The sequence below is a fragment of the Saimiri boliviensis genome, chromosome 1, assembly GCF_048565385.1.
Source record: "Saimiri boliviensis isolate mSaiBol1 chromosome 1, mSaiBol1.pri, whole genome shotgun sequence".
Classification (NCBI taxonomy): Eukaryota; Metazoa; Chordata; class Mammalia; order Primates; family Cebidae; genus Saimiri; species Saimiri boliviensis.
Window position 1 is genome coordinate 226831101 of NC_133449.1, and position 24414 is coordinate 226855514.

Below are 24414 nucleotides of genomic sequence, written 5' to 3' on the forward strand. Positions count from 1 at the left end.
TTAGCTGGGCATGGTGGCACATGCCTATAATCCCAGCTACTCAGGAGACTGAGGCAGGAGAATCACTTGAACCAGGGAGGTAGAGGTTGCAGTGAGCCAAGATCGTGCCACTGCACTCCAACCTGGTGACAGAGTGAGTCTCTGTCAAGAAAGAAAGAAAGAGAGAGAGAAAGAAAGAGAGTAAGAGAGAAAGACAGAAAGACAAAGAAAGAACGAAAGAAACAAAGAAATCATTCATCAATATAATTCAATCTAAAATTGAATTATATGCAATTTGCTTCATTCTTGTTAGTCTTCCCACAAAATCTTTTGGAATAAGTACCAATTCTTATATTAAAATAATCATTAGTATTTAGCTAGAGCTTTGTAGCTCACAAAGTACTTTTTTCACACAATATTATCTCCTTTAGTCCTCTCAGCAACCCACAGGGGAGATACTGGATGCATCAGCTCTAGTTCCAGGTATGCTTCTGCCTAGTTCTGTGAGTGTCAGAGTCAAGGCTCTTCCTTCACAATGCTGCCCTGTGCCATGTGAGGATTGCCACTGATACACTTGTTAATGGACAAAAGAATTCATATATACATTCGGTAGCACTTCATATGTTTTTAACCATATGCTTTTTGAAATTAATACCCCAACACTTCCCTAATCTACATTTTTCTATCTTTCATTTAATCTTAATCCCCTAGTTCCCCTTTATCCCCATCACAACAAATCAGCTGCATGATCAGAAATCTGGGTTCCTTTCACTCAGCCTTTAGATCATAAACTCATTGCACAGTTAAAATTTTAAGGTGATTGCCGGGCGCGGTGGCTCAAGCCTGTAATCCCAGCACTTTGGGAGGCCGAGGCGGGTGGATCACGAGGTCAAGAGATCGAGACCATCCTGGTCAACATGGTGAAACCCCGTCTCTACTAAAAACACAAAAAAAATTAGCTGGGCATGGTGGCGCGTGCCTGTAATCCCAGCTACTCAGGAGGCTGAGGCAGGAGAATTGCCTGAGCCCAGGAGGCGGAGGTTGCGGTGAGCCGAGATCGCGCCATTGCACTCCAGCCTGGGTAACAAGAGCGAAACTCCGTCTCAAAAAAAAAAAAAAAAAAAAAAAAAAAAAAAAAAATTTAAGGTGATTAAGGCCATTGCCACATATTTACTGTCAAAGTAGATTTAGGATTTGGCCACAGAGGCTACCTGAAATTATCCCATTTATTATACCACAGGGGAAAAGTAAAGGTACTGGCACTTTTTCTACCCAAAAGACAAGCTAATGTGAATCAGATTGATTGGAACTTATTCCCAAGTGATCATGTTTTCTCCTTTTGAAAGAACTTGGGTCACAGAAGTTCAAAAGGAACTCAAAGGAGGTTCTTGTAAAAGAGTGTTTGAAGACCTGTTGTTTCTTGGTCTCTACTCAGAATCAATGCCCAAGAATGATCCTGAATGTAAAAAGCCCTTCACTTGGGCTAAGTGAACACTAACATTTTCATTCTGCCAGTGGATTTTGTTGCTTTGGGTAACAATTTTGCATTTCAAAATTCTTTCCCCTTGGTTTCACCAAGTATATTCTCTTACAAAAATATGTGATCTCATTGCACTTTTTATAACATGAACTTATATGCATATTGTAACATGCAGTTACCATGCTTGATCTGGGGACAAGTTAGGGGCAACCTGAGAGAACAAAAGTTATACAAGAATTAAGTTATTTTAAATGAAATCCTGAAACTATTCCATATGATACTACAGACATATATCATTGTACATTTGTCAAAACTCATAGATTGTACAACACCCAAAGTGAACCCTAATCTAAACATGGACTTTGGGTAATTATGGTGTGCCAATGTAGCTTCATCAGTTATAAGAAATGTACCACTCTGGTAGGGAATGTTAATGACAGAAACTCTGCATATGTGAGGGCAGGGATATATAGGGATATACAGGGAGAGCTCTCAATTTTGCTATGAACCTAAAACTGCTCTTAAAATGTCTTTTTCTTTAAAAAATAAAGTCTATTTTTTAAAAATCAACTTTTGCTAATATACACACATACATGCATATGTTCAATACTATTCTGTTTTTTGTTTGATAAGAGGTCAGAAATATTCAGGTACCTTGATTGCAAATTGCTTTTACTTTCACATCATGACATTTCAGTGAAAAAGAAACAATGAAAAGTGGGTTCCAATAAAGAGGCCAAGAAGCCCACTGAAAGAATTAAGTCTGATTCCCAATAACTGGAAAAACCTCAACAGAAATTCAGCCAGCTTATGGTCAGTTTTAAATTTAAATTCATCTTCAAGATTTACTAGCTAGGAGAGATGAGTTGTAGGAATCGATGCTTGCACAGCCTTTTCCAATCTTCACTCATAATCATCCCTTAGGAAAGAATGCTTTCTTTTATTTTCTGCCCTTTATCCACAACTTGTCAACAACCTCTTCCACGAAACTGGCAAGTGAAAACCTTCTGTCAATAAACAGCTCATGCACTTGTCTATAGCATCTGGGAGCTTCTTTCTCAGGTTCCCCACATGAACAAAGGACAGGGCTTTTTCTTGGGTAATTCCAATTAAATAGCTTCAGCCACTTTATTAGAAATTAGCTAGACAAGGCCAGGCATGGTGGCTGACGCCTGTAATCCCAGCACTTTGGGAAGCCGAGGCAGAAGGATCACAAAGTCAAGAGATTGAGACCATCCTGGCCAACATGGTGAAACTTTGTCTCTACTAAAAATAAAAAAAATAGCTGGACATGGTGGCACATGCCTGTAATCCCAGCCATTCAGCAAGCTGAAGCAGGAGAATCACTTGAACCCGGGAGGCAGAGGTTGCAGTGAGCCGAGATTGCACCACTGCACTCCAACCTGGCGACAAAGCGAGATTCTGTCTCAAAAGAAAAAAAGAAAAGAAAAAAAGAAACCACCTAGACAGTAATCTAGACAGAGCTGTTTCTCTGCTGTTGCATCTACTCTTCCCTCAGCACTGACTTTCTAAAGCTCCCAAAAAGTCTAATTTTTCAAGTCATTTGTCTACTTCCAACTGTCCTTGGTGGAAGATTCTAGTGATAAATCTATTATGACTGAACCAAGTTTTCCCTAGTTTATTAATTCATACAAATTAATTAATTTTTCAAACATGTGCTTCCTGAGGCCCCGTAACAACTTCTTTCAACTCCATATTGTCAAGCACTCACATGTGTGTTATCTTTGGCATAGGAGCTAGTAAGAGGGAAGACAGAAGGGCCAGAAAGCAGAGAAGGAAACCTGTTATTCTTAGAAAAAGGTCAGAAGCCATCTCTTATCTCAAATCAACAAAGACTGTGAAAGGAAAAAGAAAGATGAGTCTTGTATATAGGCCATAATCCATCACTGTAAGTCCAGTAAACCTATCATAAGAAGGTCTCAACTTGCTTCTGTTTTCTAATAACATTTCTTTGCCCATCAAAAAAGAATTAAGATTCTTATCTTGTTTTGGTGGCAAAAGTCTTGCTTTTAGGATGGAATATCATTTAGAATTTGTACTCAGAAATTGTCTTGACATTTCTCTCATCTACGTGAAGAGAAAGAGAAAGCCCAGGGGAAAAAGAAGTATTCATAGAGCAAAGAATTATCGAGTTCCTTTCATAGGAACCTTGTAACTCTTCTTTTCATTATGAGTTCTTCATTTTAGGAAGAGCTGGAGATAAAAATTGCTGGGATAATCAGAATACAGGTCTCATGCAATGCATTTCATGTGTCTTCTAATGATTTCTACTAGATCCTAATAGGTTAGGTTAGGGAAAGTGGTCCATTAGCTGCTGTGGCGTCCATCTGTCAAATCCTTTCCCACACTCCTTGGTAAATTCCTCAAATCTGCCTTGTTTTTTTTTTTTTTTTTTTTTTTTTTAGTGCTGCCTGCCTCAGCCTCCCAAAGTCCAGGGATTACAGGTATAAGCTACCACACCCAGCCTCTAGCTTTTTTTCTAGCCACATTCAACTTTAATTCAATTAACTATGTCTCCAAAACTTCCCATGCTCCGAGGAAGTGAGTAGAGATATGAATGAAATAAGATTGGCTATAAGTTAATTTTTGAATCTGAGGCATGAGTTTTTGAGGGTTTATTACACTCTTCATTAGCTGTTGAAATACTTTTATGTATATTTGAACATTTCCTTAATAAATATCTTATAACAAGAAGTCTATCTATCATCTCAGTCAAGTGCAGGATTTTAAATTATAAATTCTGAAAAAAAAAATCTTCCAAAAAATACTATAGTGTCATAGCTATTCTAAATTCTGCCCCTAGACAGTATAACAAAGCCCTTTCTTGTCTCTTACTGCAGGTAATTCAGAGACACACTCTTTCCTCACCTCCTCTCTGCCCTTCCCTTGTTATAAAACATAATCAGTCATTTTGACTGGAGTGTGGTGGATTCTTAGTTCTATGATTCTCAACACTGTATGCATCTCCTCTTCTGGTCAGGAAAGGCAACTCCTAAAGGAATGGCTTGCCAACTAACAAATTAGCTGGGGAGATCATTTGTTGGCAAATCTTCTGTAACTCCAATGTAGTAAATGCTGTTGGTGCCCTGCTCTTATCCCCTTCACCAGCCAGGACACTAGCCTCTTGCTGCAGAGAAGGTTGGCCAGGGCCGAGCTGGTAAACGTTTAACATCTGGCTGCTTGTGGGAGTGGAAGGCCTGGGATTTGTAGCTTTTGTGGATTTTCATGACCTAAGTGGTTCCATCTTGGCCGATTGCAGGCTGTCAGGGTGAAGTCACAGAATGGGCATTTGGGAAGGGATGTGCAGTCAGAACTTGTACGCTGTGATGAGCTGACTCCAGCATGCCATGGCTACATACAGCTTATAGCTGTTCCTTTCTCTGGGGAATTGCCTCCTGACTGAAGAGTGTCCCCTTTTAGGCTTCACCCATGGATACCTGTAAATAATGACCAACTGATACGGGTGTAAAAAATTCCAGCCCCCTTGCCTCAGGTGGTCAATTCTGTGGAGTGAATTATTCATCAGAACCCAGCGGCCCCCACCCACACACACACAATGAATCAGATCACATTCCTTGAGACCACATCATTGTACAGCTCTTTGTCCTTTCCTATCCTGCTTCTCTCACTTATTGGCAAGTTGTTCCCCATAAAGAATATGCCATGCCCTCAGGAAATGGCATGTGGGTGAATGCTTGCCTCAGGCTCTGCTTCAAGGAACCCCAACCTGAGATACATTCAAAACGTAACCCCAAGGGGTAAGCTTCCCCCAAATTTCCCTCCAGTACACTCCAAATAATACAAAGAGATAATTATAATCTCAGGAGATACAAAAGTACACCCCAAAGCATCCAGCTACAAACCCCACATTTTTAGTCTTTTTTCACAGCAAAACAGAAGGTCATAATAGTCTAGACTTCATTTTGAAGTCTAACTCACAGTGGTTGAATTCCTTCCTTTTTTTACTCTCCTTCCCTTCCTTCCTTCCTGATTAAACTAAAGGAGAAACTGGGATATATTAATATCATGTTTGGAGTAGGTATGTTACGACCTTCTGGTGCTGTGATCTTCACGTATTGTTTCTTATCTTCATTTTACAGATGAGAAAACTAAGATTTGGAGCACAAAGTAATTTGCTGAAGGTCAAGAAAGCAGTGAATGCTGGAACCAAGCTCCCCACCTCTCTTTCGGGCCAGAGGTCTCTCTGCTTGTCCATGTTGCCTGCCCAGGACAACCTTGGTATCAGTACAGGAGCAGAAGGATGTGCAGTCTGCAGTCACTCAGTCAAATGCCTCTGCTGATACCCCGGGGTTGAATGGCAGTTTTTTTTTTTTTAGCATGGCAGCTTTCAGACTCCAAGTGTTTCTGAGTGTGTGATAGAAACCACCACTACATCCAAAACTAGCCAAAGTAGAGACTTGTTTTGTACTTTCCAGCTATATTTCCTTGATAATAGATAGTCTGAGAATGCCCTCTGGTGCCTTCCTACTGTGTCTTCAAGCACTTTAGAGGCAGGAGGTGGCTGTGGGAAAGAATGAAGAAAAGCTAGACTCCTGGAAATGGTCTTTTTCTCACTAAAAATGTGGCGTGGGTGTACTGTCAGCAAACTGTGGCAGGATTCGACCAGGAAGTTGGATAAAAACATAATGCGTGGTTACATCGCCTCTGTTACATTTGCCTTTTTGTCTCTAACAATGAATATACTTCTTTTTATTGCACAATGACTTAAATACTTACCCAACTCATATTATATTAATACGAAGCATAGAAACAATAACAAATTGGTAGGCATAAAAATCTCTGACACAATTTTAAATAATTAGGCATATCCTTGTCTGGTGTTCTGCATAATTTGATCACCATTTCCCAAGAACATGAGCAAAAACACACCCCGGATCCTCAGAATGGGGCGCACCTTCTCAAGTACACTGCCACTTCATTTTTAATGACATGTATTTGAGAAAAAGAAAATTGACACTTCTTCCCCAAGATACACCCCTCATGAAGTTGAAAGGAGCACTAAGTAGAACAAAGGGGAAAAAAGCAATTAAAGACTTTCTAGGGCTATAACCTAGATACGTTTGTCCCTTTTAACACTTACATTGATCAGAAATGTGAAATGTAAGATTTGGGAAGGAGAGCATCTATTCCAGCCCTCCCTCACATCAGGACTGGTCATAGCAATACCTGTCATTTATTCAGTATTAACTCCGTGCCAGGTAATATAAGCATTTCACATGAAGTATTTCATTTAAATCCTCACAACCACCTCAGGAGAACACAGCTATTATTTTCTGCATTGTATAGATGAGAAACTTGAGTCATGGAGATAGTAAATGCAATGCCCAAGGTCACCCAGCCACTAGCAAAGCCAGAACTCAAGCATCAATCCATTTGGCTCCCAAGCCCATGCTTTTAGCCCTCCAGATATGTGGCATCTACAACTTTCCTAAACAACCTGCCTGTTTCCCACTCCTCAAATTCATCCAACAATGAGCAAATCATTATATTATCTAATAGCTCTCATTGCTTAAATAACTCCTATTACCCTGTGTTGTACCTTTTTGGTCCTGATCCTGTCTACCAGAGTGATGCAGCAGTTTGTTCCCTGTTCTACTTGACTTTCCTTTTTCTTTGTTGAGACAGAGTCTCACTCTGTTGCCCAGGCGGGAGTGCAAGGGATTACAGGCACCTGCCACCACGCTGGCTACTTTTTGTATTTTTAGTAGAGACAGGGTTTCACCATGTTGGCCAGGCTGGTCTCAAACTCCTGACCTCGTGATCCTCCTGCTTCAGCCTCCCAAAGTGCTGGGATTATAGGCATGAGCCACCTCGCCCAGCCTGACCTTCCTTTAAATATTTGAAGTCACATATCAGGTCACTGGTTCTATTTCCCAGCTTTCTCTTCTCTAGCTAAACGCTCCCAGGGTCTTTCAGCTGTTCCTTGTTTAAGTCGTTTTCCAGGCCTTTGACTACCCAGGTTCACTCTAGCTGGTGTAGCAGCTCTCCCCACAAAATGGAAATGCGATCTCTAGCACTGATCTGATTTCTTGATTTTTCCTCACTGAGATCATCCAAACCTCAGGTCAAGATGGCCAAAAAGGTGAGGTCCGCAGACAGCCCAGAAGCCTCCCTCCTAAGACGCACCAACTGGAATTCAGTGCCCTTCACAGAGCCCTGTCCAGCCAGCCAGGCAGCCTTCTAGCTTCACTGTCACCCTGCTCGTATACCTTCATCCTTCCCACAAGGACGTCATAAGAGACTCTATCAAACGTCTTCCTGAAATCCAGACACATTTTGTCTGTGGAATTTCCCCTCCCCACCAGTCTCCCCACTCTATCAAAAAAGGAAGCAAAGTTTGCTGGGCATATCTTGTTTTTAAGCAAACCCACATTTAGTGAATCCATATTTAAATGTACCACCAGGCTCAATGGGATGTTTGTTTCAGAAAATGAAAGTTCCTCCAAGAAACCTAATTTTAAATAGAGTAGAGAAATGACAATTTAGCTACATCTTTTCACGTGTGAAAGCACTGGAAAAAAAACATATTTTCGGGACCATCATTACCACCATGGGGCTCAGCATTTATGAAAGTATTTAAGTGACAGATGCCACTTAAATACTACATTTCAAAATGTAACTATACTTTGACTACAACTGCATTAGTCTGGATTGAAACTTTATCTGCATTGTACTTTAACCAGAGAAGTAAATCTCACCAAGGCAATTTGATATCTGGATTGAGTTCTGTATTCAGAGTACATTAAATTCACCTTCTAAAACTTTTATAGCTACCATTCTGGACAGTGAACATTAAGCTGCCATTGAAAGATTTTGACATCATAGACAAAGACCCTATTGCATAAGCATACCATACAGGCTAACACCAAAAAAAAAAAAAAAAAAAAAAAAAAAAAAAAAAAAAAGAAGGCATTTTAAAAATATATTATTTATTAAAACTAGTGTACCATTTATTTAGAATATGTCAGGATGTTCTGAGAGTTTAACAACTGTGAACTCACTTAATCCCTGTAACAACCCTTAGTGACAGTGACTTCTATTTTCTTCATTTTCACAGAAGGTAAAATGAAGGCACAGACAAGGTTAAGTGACTTGCTCAAAGACACACAGCTAGGAAGTGGCATGGAGCCTCAACAGTGAAAAGTGTTATGCTTCAAACTTGAACAAAAAAAATGCATAGAGACTTTCCATTCTGTCCCTGGGCATTCTGAAAAATGTCTTAAATACTTTTACATTTCTCCTCACTTCAAGTGGCAGTGTTATGTTTTTCTTCATAATATAATACATTTAAAAGGCAAGGGAATAAGATAAATTCTGCAATGTTAAAGGTCACATATGGCTGGCTTGAGTTTACCATTCTTAGGTCCTTGAGTTCAATTCACTGACTTCAATTACTGATCCTTTTGGTAGCGCCAATGTCCACTATTCTGCTGGGCTGGCCCTTGGTAGATACTGAATAAATCTTTATTGAATTCAATTAAATCAATGAGGCATTTCAGGCTGCACCATATAAAGATATTAACATTTACCTCAAAACACTTTGCAAGTCTTGTTAGCTTACCCTGTCTCTTACAAAAGATTTAGACTCACATTTCTACGAGTAGGATTTAGGATACTTAGCTCCATGAATTAGATTATACTTTTGAAAATTGTAAGAGTTAACAGAAACAAACCCTAGTAGAATATTCTAATGTGGCCATATTTTACAGATATTAGAAATAGTGTAATATGAAAAATTAATGTTGTCTCTTCACACTCAAAATGTGAAGTAATATAAGTGCCTTAAATTTAACTTCTTTTTGAGGATCAAAGCATTTTAAGGCTGGCAGGCCAAATGAACTGTAAAACTGAGTTCAGGATATGGCCTGAATTATGCAAGTTTTGAATTACACAGTCTTTAAGGCCACATCCTTTTCATAAGTGCCACCAGCCCCAAAACATCACCAAGGGACAATCCCAAAGAAGCACTGCTGTATGACAATTTGGTGGCTGCAGTCTTGGAGGCCAAACAGGCTCAGAAGCTTCAGGCCAAAGCAACCTCTCAAAAATCTATGCGATTACAGAGAAAAATGCTAAAACACACAACCAGAAGCTGAAAATTAAACTGAAGAGACCCAAGACCAAATTGCACCCACGCGTCCAAATGTTGGTGGTGCTAGCCCTGAAAGAGCAGGCTCCCGGGACTCAGAGAACAAGTTATCCACCTCCTCTCTCAAACGCTCTAGCCCTTCATGTGTATACCTATGTAACAATCCTGCATGACATGCACATGTACCCCAGAACTTAAAGTAAAATTTTAAAAAATAAATAAATAAAAATTACAAAATGAAATGAAAAAAAACTCTAGCCCTTATAGAATCATAGGCTGCCACATTTCACCTAGATGAGAAACGACAGCTCTCTTAAAGCCACATCATTTCAGGGTGAGAGATGCTGACAGATAAACAAATTACTAAATGACAAGGTGAGTTTAGCCTTTGTGCACTGGAAGCAACGGCTGGAAATGTTCATGACCAATTCCACAAAGACAGGCAAACATTCACTCTCAGAGACAGAGAGAGACCGAGAGAGAATGAGTAACAATCTATGGTTTCTCTTCCTCCACTGTATGCCAGTGAAATTGTCCCTGGTATTTAAGAAAGCAAGAACAGAATGAAAATCTAAGGAAAAAAAAGGAATTAAGGTAAAGACCAGGGTGACAATGAAAGTAATGGCGGTGGAAGCACTTGTGAATCTGAAGCAAGAAGTAGCTTCTTTTCTTGGATTTTATCCTTCCAGTGGCCTTCCTAATAGGGAAAAGCTAAAGCTAGTCGCTTTTGGTGCCTGTATCAACCTTGTAAGACACACTCAATTCTCTCTGTAATGCATAACTGTCAGCCTCTCTCACTCATCTGGAGTGATTTTTCCAATTAAGCAGGACAGGCATTTCACTCAAGACCCCTATTCTAACTTGGAGGCCTGGTCCTGAAGAATGAGACTTCAGTGGCTGCTGACACTTCTTTTGTCACACAAGCTTCTCTAGACAAACAATATTGACTACAAATTTGTCAGGACTTTCTACGGCCATCAATCATGCCTGCCCTTTTGCCTACTTGTGCACTCCTGTATTTCCTCTCACTCCCATGCTTAAAACAAGACAAAATTAAACTTAAAAGTGCAACCCTCGAGGTTAGAATCAGCGTAAATCCTGGAGCACCTGGAATTTGAATATTGATTTGGTACAACTAATGTACTCCTTATCTGAGAAATTAGAAGCTTTACAAGATGTATTGCCTCAGAGAAATGGGCACCAGAGTTTCATGTCACAATGCTTTGGTATTTGTCTTTTTTTTATTTGTTTTGTTTTTTATGGTGTGTGTGTGTGTGTGTGTGTGTGTGTGCGTGTGCACGTGTGTGTGTGTTTTCATTCTTACATGAGTTCTCAGAAAGTGCAGGCAAAGGTTTCACTCACAGGTCTCAAACTCCAATGCCTTCAAGGCTCATAGGGCAGAATGGGGACAGTTAAAAGCATTTGCTGCTGTAGAAATCATTATTTATTATTAAGAACTAGGGGTGCAGAATGTGATTCTTTTGGCAGCAGCTGAGGCCCCTGAATCCTGCCTGTATGAACAACTTGTAAGCTGTGGGTCTGTGATACTTTTTTCTGTTCTTCCTTCTTCAGTCTGGCTTCATCTCAAGAAAAAAAAAAAATGTACACATCTTCCCATACGTGAGAGAGGATGACTTACAGTACTCTGTGTGTGTGTGTGTGTGTGTGTGTGTGTGTGTGTGTGTGTGTGTTGCCCTGAAGCAATGCCAGCATTCAAAACTGCAACCTTACCTTTTTAATCCTTAAGTACCAGAAACAGAGTTGCTCCTGCTCAGAAAAAGGCTACAGCCATTTCCCAGAGCTCCATTAGGACTTGAATTAGGACCAGGCCACCAGCACAGTGAACTCCAAGATGGGCTGGTCCACATCTTGTGATCAAAAAGACTGATACTAGCATCAGTGTGCCCATCATTAGAGTTTCTTCTTTCGCTTCTTGAGTGAGAAGAAATGGGGATTTTCAATTAAAGTTTTAAAATATCTTCTTTCTCCAAGGTCTTATCAGCCAACTTGTCAATTGTCTTTCAGCTCAGAAGACAGAGATTCATGGAAAAGGGATCCCTTTTATTTGTCTCCTCCAGCACCTCTGCCACTTGCAGGCACAAACTGTCCTCAAATGATGAAATATCCGCTGCTTCCCAGCAACTTTGGGAGGTACATATACAATTGCAATGCTGTGTTTGCAAGTTGGTTATAATAAAAGTGAAATCCGAAATGAGTTCAGAGCCCCTCTAGTTAACACAGTCATTAAGTTACCTTTCTTCTTTTCCTTGATTTATGAAACTACTAGTTGCAAACTGATGTCGATTCAGAGCAGGAACCAGGGGTGGGCAATTGATCTCAGCATCTGACCCTTTTGGAGCAGCTGTCTGAACCACAAGGAAAAAGGATCAGGCCTGAAGCCAGTGGGAGAATCATCATAACAGACAATACAACCCATTTGTTTAATGAGGAAAGAGTTAGGCAACCTACTGAAAACCACAGGCCTCATCTACATTTTTTAAACTTATGACCATGTCTAGAAAAGTTGCTTAATTCTTCTGTGCTCCATTCTTCCAATGCTCAGAGCTCCATGAGACTCACTCGGAGCTCCCATGCGACTCGATGCCTGCCCCACCTCACCACACCTGCACAACTATCAAAAAAAACAGGAAGGAAAGCTTTCTTTAAAGAATGAAGATTCAGGCCGGGCGCGGTGGCTCAAGCCTGTAATCCCAGCACTTTGGGAGGCCGAGGCGGGTGGATCACGAGGTCAAGAGATCGAGACCAGCCTGGTCAACATGGTGAAACCCCGTCTCTACTAAAAATACAAAAAATTAGCTGGGCATGGTGGCGTGTGCCTGTAATCCCAGCTATTCAGGAGGCTGAGGCAGGAGAATTGCCTGAACCCAGGAGGCGGAGGTTGCGGTGAGCCGAGATCGTGCCATTGCACTCCAGCCTGGGTTAACAAGAGCAAAACTCCATCTCAAAAAAAAAAAAAAGAATGAAGATTCAGGCCAGGTGCAGCCGCTCGTGCCTGTAATCCCAGCATTTTGGGAGGCCTAGATGGGCAGATCACAGGGTCAGGAAACCAAGACCATCTTGGCCAACATGGTGAAACCCCGTCTCTACTAAAATACAAAAAATTAGCTGGACATGATGGCATGCACCTGTAGTCCCACCTACTCAGGAGGCTGAGGCAGAGGAATCTCTTGAACCTGGGAGGCAGAAATTGCAGTAAGCTGATATCATGCCACTACACTCCAGCCAGGCAACAGAACAAGACTCTGTCAAAAAAAAAAGAAGAAGAAGATTTTCTGCCTTCACCCCAGGTCTCATCCAGGCCTATGAAATGGGAAATCTGCCTGTTGGGGGCATTTTTACCAGGTGACTCTAAATGAGCAACCAAATTGAGCAACCAAATTTAGAAATCACTAGGCTAAAGCAGAAAGAGCAAACACACAATCCAAGAACCACTTCTCCTACTCCTTTGTCCATGACAGACATTATTCATCAACACCAACACTCTTTCCCACAGAACCCAGCCAAAGCTCAGAATCCTTCTCCAGGTAGAGCTCCAGGCAGCCACCACCAGTCAAAGAGAGCTGGCTTACCAACTGAAACCCTGCTGCCATCCCTGAGTGAGAACCAGCAGTCCACCAGCACTGTGTACTCAGTTGCACCTTTCGCCCAGCAGCTAGAACAGCTCATCGTATAATCCTTTTAGGTTTTCAAAATCTTTTCAAACACATGATCTTCTTTGAGCCTCCCAGAAACCTTGTGCAGTTCAAAGGGTATGTATTATTATACCCATTTTACAGATTGAGAAACTTAGGAGGGGAGTCACACAACTTCCTAGTCTTGCCCATGGTCAGAGAGCTGCTGAAGAGTAAGGACAGAAAATCCACCCAGATCTCCTATCTCCTAGACCAGCATTCTTCCTTCTAAAAAGCTGGGCATAGAGTATTGAGGACAACATTATCACCTGAGCCTAGCAAGAAACAGATCATACAGAAAACAGTACAGAAGAGGAAGGTGGACTGGAGAGGTTTAGAAAATTGACCAAGGTCCCAAAGCCTTAAAACCAGTGAGCAAGAACCCCAAGCAGGTCTGTCTGACTCTACACTCTGTGCTCTTCTTGTTTAGATGGTGTGTCCTCCCAGATCAGCACAGACTAGGAAAGGGCCTTTCCTGTCCTCTCTCCCAGTTCAGTCTCACACACTCTGCTCATCTGGCCTTCCTCCCAGCCACTCACCTCTCCACCACCCACCCGCCTTCTCACCCCTGTAACTTCCTTCCAAATGCAGGAGGAAACCGCCCAGCTTACTCACAGCGGCCCCAGCCAACAGAGTGCAGATAAGACAAGCACCTTGGCAGCAAGACACAAATACAAAATTGCAAACAGCTTTTGAAGTTACAGATCCGTAATCTTCTAAGCCAAATAAGAGGGGTTCACCTCTTCTCCCCCTCATCTGAATCGACACTCCAAAGGACTGAACTGAGTCCAGCCAGCTTCGGATGTGATCTCACAAGCCCGCCTGCCACACATGCATTTCTAGCCTGTCGCCTGAGCAAACCCCCACACGGCTTGTCACCACTTAACACAGGGGACGTGTTTCTACAGAAATCAAAGCAAAAGGATATGTTTTGCTGCCCTTTCATGTGCTCAAATACATCCTGACTGACCCAGTTGTGCCCTTAGTTGAAGAAACTAAACACTTTCAAGTTTAGAAGGGTAGATGCTCAGGGTTTCTGGAAGACGGGCTGGCTCACCTCTACAGCGTAATAGCCTGCAACCCCGGCCAAGTTACTTAATCTCTCTCATCTCGATTTTTCCATCTGTAAAATGGGATTCTACCAATGGCACTTTCCTTTAAGGTTCTTGTAATTATTAAAATAGTTGATTCACATAAAAACATTAGAACAGTGATACAGAGTCAACAATAAATATTTACCATCACCGTCATTTTAAAACAGAGACAAAAGATTTGAGGACATATGTACATGACCTTTGGAATTTAGATGGCATCCCAACAGGTCCCTGTTGTGTTTTAGGGTCACAGTAAACAGGTTTTGATTGCCAAACCTAAAATCAGTGTTTCTGTCATTATTATTTTCAATGGAGTGACATGTATATAATAAAAATTGCTAAAATTATTTTTAGAATTAAGTCAGCATGAGATAACAGTGTTTGGTGTGATTATATCTGATTCCTTCAAGCTTCTCTATAAGATATATTTCTCCAAATTTTCTACAAAAGAAAAAGCATGCATTACTTTATCATTGGAAAAATTAAAATAATGGTACCTAATAAGATGAAGCACATTATGCCTCGTAATGTATAAACACAGATATCTACAGGAAAATGGCAAAGAATAAATGAGTCCACTAAGATTGCATCATGGCTTCCCCTACTGGCTCAGTCGGACATTTTTTCTGGAAAGTTCTAGAGACCTAAGTCTCCACATCCAAATGAAAATGAGCCCCCAGATATTACTCAGATATTATTGGCAGCACTTTCTGCCCAGAGAGAGGCAAAACAACGCATTTTTTTGCACTTGGAGGCCGCCACCTGGATCTGTGTATGCATGAGCCTCAGCCACACGAGGCCTGTTCAGGGCTGATCTGCCAACTGCACAAAGATAGACACACACACACGTGTGCACACATGCGCACACACACACACAGCCCAAACACTGAGTTTCATTTCCAATGCTTTGTTCCTATGAAGTACTAACAGATATTGGCAGATCCTATTTCACATTTTGCTCCATGAACTCTGGACATTTCAGCTTTTTTCTCCCAATTTAAATAGTTAGAAACATCGCCCAGTCAGAATACTTTTCAACGGGTAAAATATTAATTCTTTTAAGTAAAAAAAATGCTAATGTCCTACAAGCATGCCGATCAAAGTTTAAAAACTGATGTTCAAAACCCCACTTTGAAGTACATACTCAAAGAGCAGGATCTGTAGTGAATCTAATCCGTTCTCAGGCTCTATCAGCAGAGGGACCAGTTGGGTCATGTGGCATGGGACAAAAGCCAAAGGGACTTCATACATTGGCTGCTGTTTGGTGGTAAATTCCGAGCTTCTCAGAGGCTGAGAGATGTCTGAGCCAATTCCACATTTGGAAACTTCCAATATGTTTAAAAAATGAATGTTTTAAAATACTGCTACAAAAATTATGGTATTTTTTTTACATGTACATTTAGCAAACAAGCGTTTCTGTCCCAATAGTAATTTTAGTAATGATATGCATACCATGTTTTGGAGAAAGATTCAAAAGTTCAGCTTTGAGGCCCTTCTTCAATCTGAGGCCCAAGACAAATGGCCCTCTAACCCCATCCCTGTAATGAACTTGAGTACACTTGAGCAGAGGGCGGTGTGAGGATGGCATGACTTCAAATGCTGATCTGAACTCAACTCCATCACCCTCCACCCTGGCTACAGTAGAGGAGTGGGAGACCAAAGGCCAGGATGAGGGACTTCAGATCAAGGGCTGCCAAGGACACATGAAACCCTTGAACCACATTTTCCAGAACTTGGACAGACATATGATGTCCAAAATGAGAAAACATATCCTGAAATAGCTTTCTCTGCTCTTGGAATATCAAGTTGTCAATGGCCTTGTTCTGTTCTCCAACTTCCCCCCAACCCCACACCTAGGTTTTGTAATTTTCACTCAACAAATTGGTTCTAAGACCTCCAAATTCAAAGACATCAAAGAAAGACATTGTTGCTCAAAGATGACAATATGTAATAATTGTGCTTTCAAAGCCCCTTTCAAGGTGAGAAAAAAAAAAACAGATAATGATAGTAACCTATATAAATATGTCAACAGGATGCAAATATGATTCCAGGCTTTGGGCTTACAGGGCATTGATGTGATGACTATATGGTACCAGGTCCCCTGAAGCATAGAAGCAGAAAAACAAAACAAAAGCCTCTGGGATGAAGTCTGACTAGTAATGAAAGTGAGATGAGGAGAGTGATGCAAGGGCCTTCTGTGAATGACGTCATGACAACCTCAGCATCCCTTCCTCTGTTCAGGGAACATGAAGATGCTAACCTGGCAAGTGTCAGTCTCAGGCTCCCCCATTCTCCACAATCTGGCCATGCACGTGACAAATGTCCACTGGCCTAATTAGTGCTTTGAAAATAAGTTAGAGCTTGGATTTAGGAAGCCTTTTAATTCTTGGTAAGTAAGTTTCCTGCCTACAGTCTTCATATGTGTTTAGTTATTGATCAATAGTTGGGTCTACAGCAAGCTGTATAACAGACATCCAAACATGTCTGTCCTCTTCACCCCACAGTTGTAAGAACATCTTTCCCATTGTTTCACTTTGTGTTTGGAGATTTGAAAAAAAAAAAAATTCCAAAAAGAGTATCAGAGTAAATCTCAGACATTCACCTAATTTTCTGTCTTGTTAGCAAGGCTTCAAAAAAAGGCTAGGTTGCTGAGAGATGGGCATAATCCTTGACAACTGCACAAGTAAAGAACATATGTGCTTTATAATATTCTCTTCAGCAGAGAATGTTCTGTGTTCCAGCAGTACCAACCTCAGGAGCTTCAGGAAATCTACTATAAAAACACAGGCAACCCCACTGACCACTGGTCTTCCTCTGAACAGATAAGAGATCACTCCTGTGGAATGGGTTACACCAGTAGGCTCTGGCCACATTGCCTTCCATGCACTCTACCCTTCAGCCCTGTGGTAAGCACTTTTAAAAGGGCTACAAGCAATTAATAATTGTACCAAAGGCCTCAGGGTGAATTAACAGACTACTGTTCCCTGCTAAAAAATAATGACAACAGATAGTGACTTTCAAACAAGCTAAGAAAAATAACTTTATTTTTCTAGAAATATTTTTTTTATTTTTTCCTAGTCCCAATGCACTTTGTACTTCTCTATTTATCATGCACTTTGTAACTACCTCAACACTCTGACCCTCTTACCCGCTGATGGACTTCTTGAGAACCCTGCCCTATTCTTCCTATTCATTCTCATATTCACAGAGCCTTCAGCAGAAGAGGAAATTAATAGACTCTCAATAAATGTTTGATGGGTGGAGAAATGTAGGAATAATTAATGTATACCAGAATGCAACAGGAAATAATTCCAAAATTCTTGAGATAAAAATGAAAGCTCATCAAAGTAAAAATTTCCCATGGCTAATTGTCCAGACATTAAAAGAGGACTTCATTGTTCTCCAGATGTCATCAGTGATTCATTACAAATAATTACATGAGTATTCTAAATAACAGAATGTTGAAATGTACACTTGTCATCACCGGCACTATCAAACATGTTGGTCACGCCCAAAATAGCTACAGTCCATGTGACCAGGAAGAGAGCCACATCAAGGACTCCAGAGATGATAATGTCAGTGTCCCAGGAAAGTCTGGAAGTCATCGTCTTGACCAGAAAGACTTAAGGAAGCTGAGGGCAGTTTGTTCACTTGACCCCAGAGTTGGGTTACATGCCCGCAGCACTTACTGAGGGGCAGGAAGTTGGAAGAGGACCTGGGGTCAAACCTCTGCAATGGTGTCAAGTAGGTGAAATTTGTCTTCACCTCCTCTTTCATTGCCCTCCTCGTCTCCCCACCAACTCTGATCTGTCATCCTTCGTAGTCACAATGGCAAAGACCCAACAGAGTCACTCATACTATGGTATAACTCATTATGATTGTATAAATTAGGCTCTATTACACAGAGTAAAAGCAGAATTTCCACCATCAAAACAGCAAGGGACGTATTTGAGGGATGATGGTCAGTGCCAGCTTGAAGTTGAGTAGGCAGCTACCCACTGAAGCAGCTATATATATTTTTTAATTTTTAGAAATTTAAGATTCAGGCCTTGGATCTCTTGTGACTGTGTGACTATTCATTTTGGAAAAATAAACATTTCCACCTCCTAGAGTGGTTGACAGCAAGAGGGTATCAGACTTCAGACATTGATCCGTGATTCTCTAGAGACCTCTAGTGGTTAGAAAAGAAACTCATCTTTGCTATGAACAGGAAGATGAGGAACGCTGGCCAGGGCAAAATGAAGGCCTACAATCTGATGATCGCCATTAAAGAAACATTTGGAACTTTCAGTAATGGAAGGTTTGAGTCATTTACTTTTCCAACTACTTTTTCTCTCTCTCCCTTCTCTTCTTTTTCCATGCTACAATCTCATGTGCCTTAATGCCTTGGAGGGCACTTGTCCTTACTGCCTTATTATCCATTTTCATTGCTTTATCAGGGTTGTCCGCACAAAGAAACCACCTTGCCCTTAACAGGATTCATATTTCCCTCCTACATTCCATTGGCTCCCACATCTTCTTTCACCCTTGGCATCTCTTGGTGTTGTTACTCATGCCTACATGTGCTCCCAGATACGTACAGGAATAGGCCATCGCCCTGTTTATCTTCACCCTTAATCTGCCAGGAGAGTGTTTCTTTGGGGCATTGAGATGGACTGTCCCAGGGGATTAAATCTGAAGAGGTGGATTACAGTTACTGCTGGTCTGCTGGTTCACTGTGAAGCTCCGGAAACAGAAACAGCCAAGTTTCCAATATACGTATTTAAAAGAAGAGTCAAAAAAAATTAAAAATGCCAAACTTTACAGGAAATTCAGAGACAACCCTTCACAACACATAAAAATCATCCCCACAGATCTGTGGTAGAGGCAACATAAGTGACTATGTTAACCTGAAGCCTTCATAGGCAGACTTTCAGCTGGTCTTTTTGGTTTACCTATCCCAGTTTTTCTTATACAACTACTAAAATTATATAGATATATATGTCATATATTAACATATATACTCTCCAATGTGTACAAGAAGAGCATCCCTCTAAAATTAGATTGTAGCTCTCCTGGCTTTGAAGTAATCACATCCCAGTAATAGAAAGAGGTGAAACATTTCAACAGGAATGAGGCATGGACTCCAAGAACATCATCTATCAGTCTCACCTGAGATCCTGCTTTGCCTTAAAATCTAGTCCAAGACTATGAATAGATGTCTCTGGTTCATTTTTTTCTTAAATCCCCACTTCGAATGAAGCCCTTTCTTCTTTTTTTCCAAGAGGTCTGAATTTGAGGCTCTTTTTTCCAGAGTGGGTCAGGCCAATGATAGAAGCAACAGACCCCAAAGGACCTCCTCAGTCTGGACCCACATTCTTCTCAGATACACAAGACCACAGGATTTCCCATAACCCTATCAAATTAATTATTGGTCCAAAAAATAAACAGAAACATTGTTATAAACGACTAATTAACAGGGAGTTGTGTCCTAGTAGTTTATGGCCTCAGAGAGCTTTTTAAGCAAAGAGTTAAGAGGAGGAGAAAAAAGAAGCAGGAAACCCTTCCTGTGGTTGGCTCCCTCAGTTCACCTTAACTTGGAAAGAGCAGAGCCAACTAAACGACACTTGACAATATTTCTGCAGCATTATCAAAATCCAGGACCATGATCTTGATATAAAAGCAAGCTAGTTTCTCTGACATAAGTATTTGGTTATAACAGAGTAAGGCCCATTGGGGCCGGGCGCAGTAGCTCACGCCTATAATCCCAGGACTGAGAGGCCGAGGACTGAGAGGTCGGGAGTTTGAGACCAGCCTGGCTAACATAGCAAAACCCCATCTTTACTAAAAATACAAAAATTAGGCAGGCTTGGTGGTACACATCTGTAATCCCAGCTACTCGGGAGGCTGAGGCAGGAGAATTGCTTGAACCCAGGAGGCAGAGGTTGCAGTGAGCTGAGATTGCACTATCGCACTCCAGCCTGGGTAACAGAGCGAGACTCAGTCTCAAAAAGAAAAATTGTTAATCACTAAAATATATATTGAACGCCTAATATATGATGGTTATCACACTGAGTTTGCAAAAATTTTGGTTTTATATTGCTTTCATTTTCCAAAACCATGAGAGTGTAGAAAACAAAAATTTAATGGTATTTGAAGAGCTGATACCATAATCCCTCTTAGGAAGGAAACCCTCTGTCTTTTGGCTACATGCTGTGGGAGAAAGTGAGCCCCTGAAGTTCTGAGGGTCATAAGAGCAAAACAGTAAGTTGAGGACTGTGCAGTCCTGGCAGGGCTCCACGGAGGACATGAGAGGGCTTTGGTGTTGCTCCAGGGCAAAGGAGGAGGAGAGTGACAAAGAGCTAAACAAGTGATATGGCGTGAGGATGGGAAGTGTGTACGGCTAGGTAGCCAGGGAAGAATCCACGGTGGTGAGCTGACTGACTTTTAGGAAAAAAGCTGGTCAAAAATAAGGATTGCTTTAAAAACAAGAACCAAAGAGCCAGCAAGCCTGGGATCTCTGCTGTGAAGCCTCTGACTCTTCACGCATCCGGCCAGTGCCCCTCTCAGTCTGGGGAGTGGCACCACCTACAGGGTTGTTCCCAGAGACGACGGCTTCTGACTCCCCAAACCCTTTCAGGTCCTGCCAACCCAGCCCACTCCAATTGCTCAAGTCTTTAGAAATGCATAAAAGAAACGAGTAATTTGGTAAATTAGTAAATTCATCTAATTCAGCAAATTGATCATTCGACAATGGTCAGATTGATGTTTGGGAAATTGGACAGCTTGTCCTCAAGCTGGGAGAGTGTAATCATCTGCGGGCTTTGGGCTTGCCTCTAGCTGCCATTATGCTCAGGGCAACGCTCTATAGGCACTCCTTCCATTCTCCTTCTTTCCCTCAGTAAATGCCAAAGCGCCTGAAATTCAAGAGCCAGCCCTCATTCTCTGAGAGAGGGTCAGCAGTTTAGACTCGGGCCTGGAGAGATCATCTCTGATAAAAAGCGCATATCTACAGGTCTTCTTTAATCAAAAAGTTAAAGGAAAATGACTAACCAGCTCTGCCCATAAGAAGCAATATTCAGAAATGAGAGAGGCTACTATCAACCCAAGAAGATTATTCAGAAGTAGGGCAGAGTCCAGTGGTGGGAATTCATAACACTTTGAGATTAGAAGCCTGTCCCAGGGCACAACTGCAAAGCAGAGTGCACGTGGGTCAGTGGAGGGCCCGGCCTCCAGCTCCAGCTCTCGTGCTACGTCCACCAGCTGCAGAGCGAAGAATCAAGCCCCCATACAGCTTCTTTTCTCCCCTGTAATCCTCTCATTGCGTCATTCAGCATTTTGGCCTCAGATGCTATGAAGCGGGCAGTGCTCAGACCCTCTGCCCTTCAGAGAGACCATCCCATATTCTGTTGCTGAATAGGACACCACACTGCTTCTCTGGGTGACTCTTCCAAAACAGTCCAGGACGGAGCTCCAACACAGATTCTGGGTGTGGCTCATTCACAGGCTTGGACTGCCCGGAGTAGAGCTGATCCTGCCAGGAAAAACAGGGCAGAAGGAATGCTGGTGAAGAGGAGGAAGCAGAGAACAGCATCTGCTCTTCCTACCTCATTCAGGCCCCTATTAGCATCTCTCTCCTTCACCAAGAATATAGAGAAAGGTAACAGACACTGAGGAGAGGTTTTACTGCAACAAACAGAAACACTTCAGTGCGGACCATTACAATCGTGAGAATATCCACAGAGGACATGACACCCCCTTTGGCAGCCCCTACACTGGACCCACCAACGTTCTGCACCCTTAGAGCCAGAGACACATCTGCAGAAATGTGCACCAGTAGCAGCATTCAAGTCCCATGCTGGGAAGAGGACACAGGTCAGTGTTTAACTCCCCCATCAATTCACCTGTAAGCCCTAAGGTCCTGCCTAGCACCAGGCCACAGAAAGGGCTCTCAGACTGTTTCCATTCAGGTGGGAGGCAGAGGGATGACCAGTGTACCCAATATCACTCCTGGGATCCTCCTGCTTGGGCCATCTAAGCAGTGGGAACAGCTACCTTAAGGCTAGCCTCTACAGACAGACTGGGAGCTTACAGAGAAGGAGGGCCAGCAACTCTGTTCTCAATCTTAACAAGTGGCTGGATGTGGTGGCTCATGCCTGTAATCTCAGCACTTCGGAAGGCCAAGGCCCAGACCAGCATGAGAAACATGGTAAAACCCTGTCTCTATAAAAATTTCAAAAATGACCCAGGGCTTGGCGGTGTGCCCCTGCAGTCCCAACTACTTGGGAGGCTGAAGTGGGAGGATCACCTGAGCCCAGGGGTTCGAGGCTGGGGCGAGCCGTGATCGCACAAATGCACTCCAGCCTGGTAACAGAATGAAACGGTGTTTCAAAAAAAGAAAAAGAAGAAAAGTGATGTCATCATGAAAAACAAAGGCCATCTTTGTTTCTGTGATGTGCGGGAGAGGTAGATTTGTTCAACTCAACATACATGAAACCTAAAGCAAAGGCCAGAGGACCAGTGCCTGACTAGTTCTCTCCAGCAATCCTTGAAGAGACAGCCTGTTATTCATTATTCTCCTTCTTGGCTGGAGAGTGCAGGCAGCACACAGGCTGTGGGATCGGATGCCCAGCATAGAGCTGCGGTAGCCCCACAGCCTCCTCTGCAGCTGCGTGTGTGCTTTGCAGAAACCACCAAATTCAAAACCCCAAACTGCCAAGGTTGAATCTTCCAGGAAAGGCCGATTCAGTCTGCAGTTATTCATGTTTGAAGAGTTGCTCTGAATTTGAGAGGCGGTCTGACATTCCTGACACCGGGCGGGTTGGGGTCAGCCTGACAGGGACAGCAGAAAGAGACCCATGGTCCTGTGGGAGGCCAGCACAAGCCTGCCAGAAACAGCCTGCTTGCCTGTCTCCCAGACCGCAGCTCAGGCCACTGCCTGGGCTCAGATGAGAACAAGGCAAGGAAACAGAAAGGGTTCGTATTTCACCCTCCAGCCCCTGAGCGACAAAAGCTCTCAGTCACGCAGCTTCCTCCTGGAGTTCACGGCACGGCAGGCCCCAGATGGCATGAATCACCGCTCTGTCGTCCCTGGCTAGGCCCTGGTATGGCGTGCTGTGAGCATTCACACTGTCACCCTTGTTATGGAGACACCCTCAGCACAGAGTGCTTCTGTCCCAAAGGCACATTTAATTTCAAATTAAAGTTACAAGCGCTGAAAGTGACCTCTTCTCCTGGAAACAAAACTGTGAGTTTGAGAAGGAATTTGATTTGGCTCCCATGGGGGCCTTGTCTCTCTGCACTGGATGAGACTTTTAAATGTCTTCCAACAAAAATCAGGACTTGTCTAGAGGGTTCCCTCTGTCACCACCCCCGCAATCAACATCTTTGCTGTTCATCAGCGGGTTCCCTGGGGCTCGTTCTGCAATCACTCCTGGGAGTCACACTGCAAAGTGTGTCCAAGAGAGGAGCATGACTGTGGCACAGAGTTCCAGAGCCCGGTCACCCCTCACAGAGCCTGAAAGACCAAAACCATGAGGAGGACACACAGATAGCTTGAAGGTGACCAGCTGTTCCTCCCAGGGCTGGGCGGGCAGCAGAAGACATGAAGGAGATGGAGCACAGTGCTGAAGAGAGCTCAGCTCTAACTACCCTCACCTCTCAGCCAGTGTCCAGCAGATCCAGGGCAGAGGCGCCAGGCTCCTTCCACAGGAAGGTAAATTCCTATGATGTCAGCAACCAGAGAATCAACCCATGATGGTTGATTACCTCTGATGTCCTTCACTGAGTTAAGCCCCGTGAAGAAAATGGAAGCACATGGCATGGTCTTCAAAGAAGTGGCATCTACCAGCAATGTAGCACGGCGGGGGGCAGTGGGGGAGAAGGGAGCAGGGAGTGACCAGACTCCACATCCAGCTGGCCTGGCCTGGGTTCAAATCCCATTCCACCACCTACTAGCTGGAAATTAGGGGACTCTCTCTATCATTATTCTCTCATTTGCACAATAAAGATCACAATAGGGCCAACCTTGTAAGAATTGTGGGAATAAGTCTATGCATA

General features: G+C 42.6%; 1 long non-coding RNA gene across 1 annotated transcript in view; it reads right to left on the bottom strand.

Annotated features, from left to right (window-relative positions):
- Window positions 1-23926, bottom strand: part of LOC141580892 (uncharacterized) — a 433710-nt gene extending 409784 nt beyond the window's left edge. Inside the window, exon 1 of the long non-coding RNA XR_012513340.1 lies at window positions 11322-23926. This is a non-coding gene — a long non-coding RNA (uncharacterized LOC141580892). The remainder of the gene's footprint in view (window positions 1-11321) is intronic.
- Between the last annotated feature and the right edge of the window lie 488 nt (window positions 23927-24414).